Genomic DNA, 11,142 nt, shown 5'->3' with positions numbered 1-11,142 from the left:
AAGATTGTTGCACTAAAAACTCCTTCAGGCGGAGAAGCCTCGTTTACAGCAGTGTAGGCACAAAAAGAAAGAAGCTAATCAAAGCAATGGAAGCACACAAGTGTTGTTACAATTTCTGAACTGATGTAAAGCTTCTGGACCAAGGCTGTATTTATAGCCTTGGTCGGGGCGCCTGGAAAGGTTCCGGGCGCCCTGGGGGGGATAAATTTTATCCCGTCAACATTACTGTTCCGGGCGCCCGGAAGGGTTCCGGGCGCCCCGGATGGGTCCGGGCGCCCCGGTCAGTTCCGGGCGCCCCGGACCCCGAAAGTCAACACAGTTGACTTTTTCATCCGGGACCGCTTCTCTGGTTCAGTCCCGCTTCGGTCCGGTTCTTCCGCTCCGGATCCGCTCGTTTGGGTGATCTCTGCCTTCCGGAAAAGGGCTCACCCGAACCCAACTTCCGGTCTTCTCGAGCGTGCTTCCCTCCGGCTTCTCGTCCCTCGGAATTGCCGCGTGTTTCCTTCTCGTCCGCCAGCGTACTCATCCGCAGTCTTCGTCCCTCGGTCGTCGACCTTCTCGCTAGCTGCGTCTCTTGCTCCCCGAGCAATCTTCCGCTCCGGCTTTCGTCCCTCGGAACCACCGCGCGCTTCCTTCTCGTCCGCCGGTGTACTCTTCCGCAGCGCCTCGTCCCTCGGACGCACAGCGTGCCGTCCTTCTCGCTAGCTGCGTCTTCCACTCGAGTACCTGTGTTCCTAAGCTCCTGCACACTTAGACACAAGGTTAAATACACAGGACCTAACTTAACTTGTTGATCACACCAAAACAACCTTGGGGTTCCAACAATCTCCCCCTTTTTGGTGTGATCAACCCAAGTTAAGCTAGGGTTAAAATAGACATAAAATTGAATTAAGTAAATTAACTTAAATTACAATTTAAGTGCAAAAAGATAGAAAAAAAAAATTAAATTCTATCTACCTCCCCCTAGACTTATACTTTCCCTTCTCCCCCTTTGATCACAAAAAAAATGGGGTTCCAAGAAAAATAATCTAAGGGTTAAAGACTTAGAAAAAATATTTCTAAAAAAAATCTAAGTTTTTAAGAAATTTAGAAAATTTTTCTAAGTAATTAAAGCTGAGATTTCTAGTTTCAAGAAAAAAGTTCTTAACTTAGGAAAAAATAATTTTTGAGAATATTTCTAAGTATCAAAAAAAATTCTAAGTAGGTAAATTGAAATAAAATGTTTTGAATAACCTTTTTCAAGCACTAATTAATTCTTGTATTAATGCTTCATTAGTAAGTTAATTAAACATTTATTTCAATATTTTGGCTTCCAGGTCGTGGCGAGGCACTAGGCCTTCTTGGTTATTGGAGCAACAACCACTTCCTTAGACAAAGCCTCATAAAGAAATTCTTTATTTAATTTTCTCACTTAAAGCGCTAATTTTACTTTTAAAATTAATTTAAGCATGATTTAGGAACCCAATATAGGTTCCAACCTACTGGATTAACTAAAAAGTTTTTAGGGACATATTTTCTAGAGATATTTTTAATTTGTCCCTGGTGATATCTATAATACCAATTCAAATTATTGAACCTTCTAAAATTGGTTTTAGATGAGCAAGCAGAGTTTTTCAAATTTTCTACTTGAAAAATTAAATTTTGAATTTCTAATTTTAATTTTTCATTTTCTAAATTTGATTTATCTAGCATTTCTAACGGACAAGATGTAGCTAATATTGCTTTTAAATCTTTATTTTCATTTTCTAATTTGCAGCAATCTTTTGTTAAAATTTTAATGAATTTAAACATTTTATTAGGAGGAAGAGATCGTACCTCACTTACCTTGTCGATCTCGTTGTCGGTTTCTCCCCCTGAACTGCTGCTTTCTTCGGACGTGGCTCCCCCTTCATTGATGCTTTCGATGCTCATTTCGGAAGAGCTTGATTCGCAGTCGTCGTCTTGATGACTCGCCATTAACGCGAGCTCGGAGAACTCCTTGACTTCTGATTCCGACTACGTATCGTCCCACGTCGCTTTTAGGGCCTTGCGATTTTGGATAGGCTTCTTACCCTTGTCCTTCCCGTTGTTCTTCAGTTTAGGGCAATTGTCCTTGACGTTCCCTTCTTCATCGCAATGGTAGCAGCGGATGGTTCTTTTCTTTCTTCCCTGCGGATGGTTAGATTTCCTAGATTTACAAATATTTTTAAATCGTCTTACCATCATTACCATTTCCTCGTCGTCGAGAGAAGATTCTGACTCAGATTCGTCTCTTGAAGCTTTAAGGGCGACATTATTCTTGGGCTCCTTCGGACCTGCACATCTTGACTCATGCACTTCAAAAGTTGAAAAATTCGTCTAATGAAATTTTTCTAGATTTTTGAAATGTAAAAGGCATCTACTAGTGATGCCCATTTTGAGTTTCTAGGAAAGGAATTTAGGCATACCTTAGCGAATCTCGGTTACTTACCTCTTCTCCGAGATTCGTAAGTCCGTGATGAGTTCTGATCCTCGAGTGTAGATGTGCAATTGTTTCACCTTCTTCAAATCGGAGGTTTGTGAGTGATTACGAAGTAAATCCCGCCTTGCAAGTTTGGCTTCGGATGTTCCTTCGTGTAACTCAAGGAATTTATCCCAAAGCTCCTTTGCCGAGTTGTAGGTACCGACTCGATTGACTTCTTGTGTTGGAAGTACACTTAGCAGATGAAATTCTGCTTTCTTGTTTGCCACGTGGTCAGCCTGCTCCTTCTTTGACCATTGATTTCTTGCTTTGCCCTCTGGTGCTTCATAGCCAAATTCCATTGTTAGTAATAAATCATAATCTGTTTCAAGAAATACCTCCATTCGCTTTTTCCAGCTAGCGAAGTCCCCTTCGAATTTTGGTGCGTGGATGTTGGATCCGGCCATCTTGTTGCTTCGTTCGGCGGTTAGTCCTCCTGAAGCGCCTCGGCTCTGATACCACTTGTAAGACCGATGCGGCCGGCTAGAAGGGGGGGTTGAATAGCCCTGAGTAAAACACAACCCTTTCTCGGACAATTAAGCTAACACTTGAAAAAAAATGGATTAATCAGAAAGTAAAGCATAAAAACGAGACACCGGTTTTGACTTGGTTACAACCGGGGAGGTTGTTAATCCAAGGAAGATTGTTGCACTAAAAACTCCTTCAGGCGGAGAAGCCTCAGGCACAAAAAGAAAGAAGCTAATCAAAGCAATGGAAGCACACAAGTGTTGTTACAATTTCTGAACTGATGTAAAGCTTCTGGACCAAGGCTGTATTTATAGCCTTGGTCGGGGCGCCTGGAAAGGTTCCGGGCGCCCTGGGGGGGATAAATTTTATCCCCCAACGTTCAGATCGAGATAATTCTCGATCTGGTCAATATTACTATTCCGGGCGCCCGGAAGGGTTCCGGGCGCCCCGAATGGGTCCGGGCGCCCCGGTCAGTTCCGGGCGCCCCGGACCCCGAAAGTCAACATAGTTGACTTTTTCATCCGGGACCGCTTCTCTGGTTCAGTCCCGCTTCGGTCCGGTTCTTCCGCTCCGGATCCGCTCGTTTGGGTGATCTCTGCCTTCCGGAAAAGGGCTCACCCGAACCCAACTTCCGGTCTTCTCGAGCGTGCTTCCCTCCGGCTTCTCGTCCCTCGGAATTGCCGCGTGTTTCCTTCTCGTCCGCCAGCGTACTCATCCGCAGTCTTCGTCCCTCGGTCGTCGACCTTCTCGCTAGCTGCGTCTCTTGCTCCCCGAGCAATCTTCCGCTCCGGCTTTCGTCCCTCGGAACCACCGCGCGCTTCCTTCTCATCCGCCGGTGTACTCTTCCGCAGCGCCTCGTCCCTCGGACGCACAGCGTGCCGTCCTTCTCACTAGCTGCGTCTTCCACTCGAGTACCTGTGTTCCTAAGCTCCTGCACACTTAGACACAAGGTTAAATACACAGGACCTAACTTAACTTGTTGATCACACCAAAACAACCTTGGGGTTCCAACAGCGCCTTCCATGAATAGTACAAAGACGCCTTTAGCTGCCTGAAGGCGCCTTCGGACATTGTTCATCCAAAGGTAAATTTGCTCATTTGTCCTACAAAACAATGTTAGTCCAATAAACCAAATAATGACCTGCAAGATAAGTGTTAGCACAATAATAATTAGCAGTAGTAATTAGTTCTTGTCCTCCCAAGATTAGGAACTAGTCAAGGTCTCAGATTAGGGATCCAAAATGGACCTAACCTGGACTGACGTCTATTGTCCCCTTTGTAGGACCGTTGGGTCGGCTAAAAGGGGGGGGGGTTTGAATAGCCCTGTAAAAATTTAAAAAAAAACCATTCCCGACTTTTCAAAATAACACTTGTAAAATAGATTAAGTAGAAAATAAAGCAAAAAGATGAGGCACCAGATTTGACTTGGTTACAACCGAGGAGGTTGTTAATCCAAGGAAGATGGTCTCACTAAGAGACCTTTCAGGCGGAGAAGCCTCGTTTACAGCAGTGTAGGCACAGAAAGACAGAAGCTAATCTAAGCAGTGGAAGCACACAAGCATTGTTTACAATTTCTGAATTAATGAAGAGCTTCTGGACCAAGGCTGTATTTATAGCCTTGGTCGGGGCACCTGGAAGGGTTCCGGGTGCCCTGAGGGGGATAAATTTTATCCCCCAACGTTCAGATCGAGTCAAAGCTCGATCCGGTCAAAAACTCACTTTCGGGCGCCCGGAAGGGTTCCGGGCACCCCGTGCTGGTCCGGGTGCCCCGGACAGGTCCGGGCCCCGGATGCTTAGTCAACTCCAGTTGACTTTCGTCTGGGTCCTCTGCTTGGTTGGGTGATCTCTGCTATCCGGAATAGGGCTCACCCGAACCCAAGTTCCGGTCTTCTCGAGCGGGCTTCCCTCAGGCTTCTTGTCCCTCGGAATCACCGCGTGTTTCCTTCTCGTCCGCTTGCATACTCATCCGCAGTCTTCGTCCCTCGGACGCACCGCGTGCCGTCCTTCTCGCTAGCTGCGTCTCTTGCTCCCCGAGCAATCTTCCGCTCCAGCTTTCGTCCCTCGGAACCACCGCACGCTTCCTTCTTGTCCGCCAATGTACTCTTTTGTAGCACCTTGTCCCTCGGACTGCCGTCCTTCTCGCTAGCTGCGTCTTCCGCTCAACTACTTGTGCTCCTAAGCTCCTGTGCACTTAGACACAAGGTTAGAAACACACAGGACCTAACTTAACTTGTTGATCACACCAAAATAACCTTGGGGTTCCAACAATCTCTCCCTTTTTGGTGTGATCAACCCAAGTTAAGCTAGGGTTAAAATAGACATAAAAAAAATTAAGTAAATTAACTTAATTTACAATTTAAGTGCAAAAAGATAAAAAAAATTGAATCTATCTACCTCCCCCTAGACTTATGTTTTCCCTTCTCCCCCTTTGATCACAAAAATTTGGGGTTCCAAGAAAAACAATCTAAGGGTTAACGACTTAGAACAAATATTTCTAGAAAAGTTCTAAGTTTTTAAGAAATTTAGAAAAAAAATTTCTAAGTTTCAGAAAAAAAATTTTAACTTAGGAGAAAATGATTTGAGAATTTTTTCTAAGAAAAAAATCCTAAGTAACAAGTTTTTGAAAAAAAATTTCTAAGTAAGTAAATTTCTAAATTGAAATAAAATGTTTTCAATAACCTTTTTAAAGCACTAATTAATTCTTGTATTAATGCTTCATAAGTTAGTTAATTAAACATTTATTTCAATATTTTGGCTTCCAGGTCGTAGCGAGGCACTAGGCCTTCTTGGTTATTGGAGCAACAACCACTTCCTTGACAAAGTCTCATAAAGAAATTTTTGTTTAATTTTCTCACTTAAAGCGCTAATTTTAATTTTAAAATTTATTTTAAGCATGATTTAGGAACCCAATATAGGTTCCAACCTACTGAATTAACTAAAAAGTTTTTAGGGATATATTTTCTTGAAATATTCCTAATTTGTCCCGGGTGATATTTAAAGTACCAATTTAAATGATTAAATCTTCTCAAATTGGTTTTAGATGAACATGAATAGTTTTTTAAGTTATCTATTTGAATTTTCAAATTTTGATTTTCTAATTCCAATTTTGATTTATCTAATTCTTCTAACAGGAAGGATTTAGCTAAAATTATTTTAAAATTTTTAATTTTCTTTTCTAATTTACAGCAGTCTTTAGTTAATAACTTAACGAATTTAAAAAGTTTATCGGGAGGAAGAGAACGTACCTGACTTACCTTGTCGAGTTTGTTGTCCGTGTTTTCCCTTGAACTGCTGCTTTCTTCTGACGAAGCTCCCCCTTCATCGATGCTATCGATGCTCATCTCGGAAGAGCTTGACTCGCAGTCGTCATCTTGATGACTCGCCATCAGTGCGAGTCCGGAGAATGCTTCGACTTCAGATTCAGATGACGTATCGTCCCACGTCGCTTTTAGGGCCTTTCGCTTTTGAATAGACTTTTTCCCCTTCTCCTTGTCCTTGTTCTTTAGCTTGGGGCAGTTGTCCTTGATGTGCCCTTTTTCATCGCAGTGGTAGCAGCGGATCGTTCTTTTCTTCTTTCCCTGCGGATGGTTAGTTTTTCTAGAATTGTATAACTTCTTAAATCGTCTAACCATCATTACCATTTCCTCGTCGTCGAGAGAAGATTCCGACTCTGGTTCGTCTCTCGAAGCTTTGAGGGCGACGTTGTTCTTGGGCACTTTCATTCCTGCACATCTTGACTCATGCACTTCAAATGTTGAAAAGAATTCTTCTAACAAAATCTTTTCTAAATCTTTAGAAATGTAAAATGTATCTACTAATGATGCCTATTTGGTATTTCTAGGAAAGGAATTTAAAGCGTACCTGAGCGAATCTCAGTTACTTACCTCTTCTCCGAGATTCGAAAGTCCGGTGATGAGCTCCTGTATCCTTGAGTGTAAATGTGCAATTGTTTCACCTTCTTCAAGACGGAGGTTGGTGAGCTAGTTGCGAAGTAAATCCCGTCTCACAAGCTTGGCTTCAGATGTTCCTTCATGTAGTTCAAGGAACTTTTCCCAAAGCTCCTTTGTCAAGTTGTAGGTGCCGATCTGGTTGACTTCTTGTGGCGGAAGTACGCTTAGCAGATGGAATTCTGCTTTCTTGTTTGCCACGTACTCGGCCTGCTCTTTCTTTGCCCATTGAGTTTTTGCTTTGCCCTCAGGGGCTTCAAAATCGAGTTCCATTATTAGTAATAAATCGAAATCGGTACCAAAAAAATACCTCCATGTGCTTCTTCCAGCTTGTAAAGTCCCCCTCGAATTTTGGCGGGTGGATGTTAGATCCGACCATCTTGTTGCTTCATTCGGCGGTTAGTCCTCCTGAAGCATCTCGGCTCTGATACCACTTGTAGGACCGTTGGGCCGGCTAGAAGGGGGGTTGAATAGCCCTGTAAAAATTAAAAGAAACCCTTGCCGACTTTTCAAAATAACACTTGTAAAATAGATTAAGCAGAAAATAAAGCAAAAAGATGAGGCACCAGATTTGACTTGGTTACAACCGGGGAGGTTGTTAATCCAAGGAAGATGGTTGCACTAAGAGCTCCTTCAGGCGGAGAAGCCTCATTTACAGTAGTGTAGGCACAGAAAGACAAAAGCTAATCTAAGCAGTGGAAGCACACAAGTGTTGTTTACAATTTTTGAATTAATGAAGAGCTTCTGGACCAAGGCTATATTTATAGCTTTGGTCGGGGCGCCAGGAAGGGTTCCGGGCGCCCTGGGGGGATAAATTTTATCCCCCAATGTTCAGATCGAGTCAAAGCTCGATCCGGTCAAAAACTCACTTCTGGGCGCCAGGAAGGGTTCCGGGCACCCTGGGCTGGTCCGGGCGCCTCGGACCCTGGACTGGTCCGGGCGCCTCGGACAGTTCCGGGCGCCCCGGATGCTTAGTCAACTCTAGTTGACTTTCGTCTGGGTCCTCTGCTTGGTTGGGTGATCTCTGCTATCCGGAATAGGGCTCACCCAAACCCAAGTTCCGGTATTCTCGAGCGGGCTTCCCTCCGGCTTCTCGTCCCTCGGAATCGCCGCGTGTTTCCTTCTCGTCTGCTGGCGTACTCATCCGCAGTCTTCGTCCCTCGGACACACCGCGTGCCGTCCTTCTCGCTAGCTGCGTCTCTTGCTCCCTGAGCAATCTTCCGCTCCAGCTTTCATCCCTTGGAACCACCGCACGCTTCCTTCTCGTCCGCCGGTGTACTCTTCCGCAGCACCTCGTCCCTCAGACCGTCGTCCTTCTCGCTAGCTGCATCTTCCGCTCGACTACCTGTGCTCCTAAGCTCCTGTACACTTAGACACAAGGTTAGAAACACACAGGACCTAACTTAACTTGTTGATCATACCAAAACAACCTTGGAGTTCCAACACCCTTAATCGGGATGTGTCCTCACTTAGTCACTCTCCTCCAGTGACTTACCTTTACTTACGAGTTTGCTAGTTGTCCGGTCTGCAGATCCAATTGGACTTCCTGTCAGATATTCGGTCGGCCTATCGACCTATCTGGACTTTGCACCAGCTATCTGGTCGACCCGTTGACCTAGCTAGACTTCACACCAGTTATCTGGTCGGCCCGTTGACCTAGCTGAACTTCACACCAGCTATCCGGTCGACACGTTGACCTAATTGGACTTCCTGCCAGATATTCGGTCGGCCCATCGACCATTTGGACTTCTCACCAGATATCCGATCAGGCCATCGATCTATCTGGTTAACTCTTGCACACTTGGTAAAGTGGTTAGATCACAATTATACCTAACTTAACTTATTTATCATTCATCAAAACTTGAGTTAGATCGTTAATGCAAACTGCACCAATAATCTCTCCCTTTTTGATGCAATGATAACCTGAGTTAAATTAGGAAAAAAAATATAAAAAGTAAGCACAAAAATGATCTTAAGAGAACTAAAAAGTTTGAGATAATCATTTTTAGGGTTAAGTTATTCTGATTTTCATCAACAATCATTTTTGGTTATTTTGTTTTCTAACTTAATCCCTACCCCCCCCCCCCCCCCTCACATTCATAAAAAAAAACATGAGTAAATAAGTAAAACAATGCTAAGTAAAGTAGTAGTGAAATTTTGGCAACAACAAGAAAAATTTTAGAATTATTGGGGGAGTTTAAAGAAAACTTGTTCAAACTAATCGTGCTGGTTGCTACTCGGAAAACCTAATGGTTCCACTGTACAAAAATTTTGTACAAAGATCTGAACCTTTTCCTAGCTACCATGTGTTCTTTTAAATTAAACTCGGATCTCCTGCGGAACTTAACACGTTTGATCCTAAGTTTAATTTATTTGTCTTTTAGGTTTAGACTTGGATCTCCTGCGGAACTTAACACGTTCGATCCAAATCGCCTAGGTTATTAATTCCATTAAATATTAATTTCCAAAATTGACTTCCAGGACTGCATGGCGAGGCACATGGCTTTCTTGGATATGGGAGCAACCACCACCGCCTAGACAAAGCCTTTTAAGGAAAGCTAATATTTAATTTCCTTAAATAACTCTAGGTTTAACCAAAAAGAACAATCGAATCACAAATTCAAATAATAAAACAAAAGAAACACAAATTCGAAACAAATCCGAAAACTCTAGAATCATATGTCTCTTGTGTTTGGTATTTCCAAAAATAACTATACAAAGAAAAATTAGTATGATGCGGAAAACAATTACTAGTTATACCTTTCTTTGTAAGCAAAAATAACCTCTTGATCTTCTATCGTATTCCTCTTCTAACCTCGGACGTTGTGTGTGCAACAATCTTCTGAGATGAGAACCACCAAGCACCTTCTTCTTCCTTCTAGGTTTCGGCCACCAAAATTCTCCAAGAGAAGTAGAGGTCCGGCCACCACCACCAAGCTCCAAGGGATGTAAGAAACAAAACCTCCTTTCTCTTTTTCTTCTCCTAGCTAGAACCGGCCACCATCAAGAGCTCCAAGAGGGGTTGCCGCCGACCACAAGAAGAAGAGAAGAGGAAGAAGCTAGGGCCGGCCACCAAGGAGGAAAAGAGAGGAAGAATAGAATAGAGTCGTTAACCATGAATGCACCTCTCACTCTCTTTTATAATCCTTGGTCTTAGCAAATAAGGAAATTTAAATAAAAACTTCCTTAATTCTTTTTCCATGAAAAATAAAATTTTAATTAATTAAAATTAAATTCCTTTTTTCAATTACAATGGCCGGCCACATTAAAATCTCCAAGCAAATAAAATTTTAAACACAAATTAAAACTTCCTTATTTGCTTCCAGAAATTTATAAAAATAAATTTCCCCTTTTAATCCCTATAGTTATAAAAAGAATTTAAAAATTAAAATTAAACTCCTTTTAATTCCATGTGATCAGCCTCACCAATTTCTCACGTGAATCATATTAACGTTGGCAAGTTTATCAAAACTTCTCACGTTGACACATCATCGTTTGGTAAGTTTCTCAAAGATTTTCATGTTGATATCTCAAAGCTTCTCAAGCTTCTCACGTTGACATCTCAAAGCTTCTCACGGTGAAAACAGTTAGCAAGCAAAATGTTGAAGCAATTGAACACCAACGTGAGTTGTTGTTCTTGTTTAAACAAATGACATCTCACAGCAAGCAAACATGAACTTGATGATCATGTTGATCACAACAACATGAGCATCCTTGGATAGCAACACCAACAACATGGATTAGAAGATGGGCTTGACTGGATACAAGACTTTATATATAGAGGCTACGATAGAGACCGAGAGGGGGAATTAGTTTTAGTCTCCCGATGAAATTAAGCATCCCGTGTTCGCCCCGAACACATAACTTAATTTCATCAATAATAATTCATTCCACTAAAGAAACTATTATTGAACTACCGCACCAATCCCAAATTACATTTTGGGCTCCTTCTTATTATGAGTGTGTTAGTCTCCCTGTGTTTAAGATGTCGAATGCCCACTAATTAAATGAGTTACTAACAACTCACTTAATTAATATCTTAGTCCAAGAGTAGTACCACTCAACTTTATCGTCATGTCGGACTAAATCCACCTGCAGGGTTTAACATGACAATCCTTATGAGCTCCTCTTGGGGACATTATCAACCTAGATCACTAGGACACAGTTTCCTTCTATAATCAACAATACACACTATAAGTGATATCATTTCCCAACTTATCGGGCTTATTGATTTATCGAACTAAATCT

The sequence above is a fragment of the Zingiber officinale genome, chromosome 10B, assembly GCF_018446385.1.
Source record: "Zingiber officinale cultivar Zhangliang chromosome 10B, Zo_v1.1, whole genome shotgun sequence".
Lineage (NCBI taxonomy): Eukaryota > Viridiplantae > Streptophyta > Magnoliopsida > Zingiberales > Zingiberaceae > Zingiber > Zingiber officinale.
Note: the sequence above shows the minus strand (reverse complement) of the source record.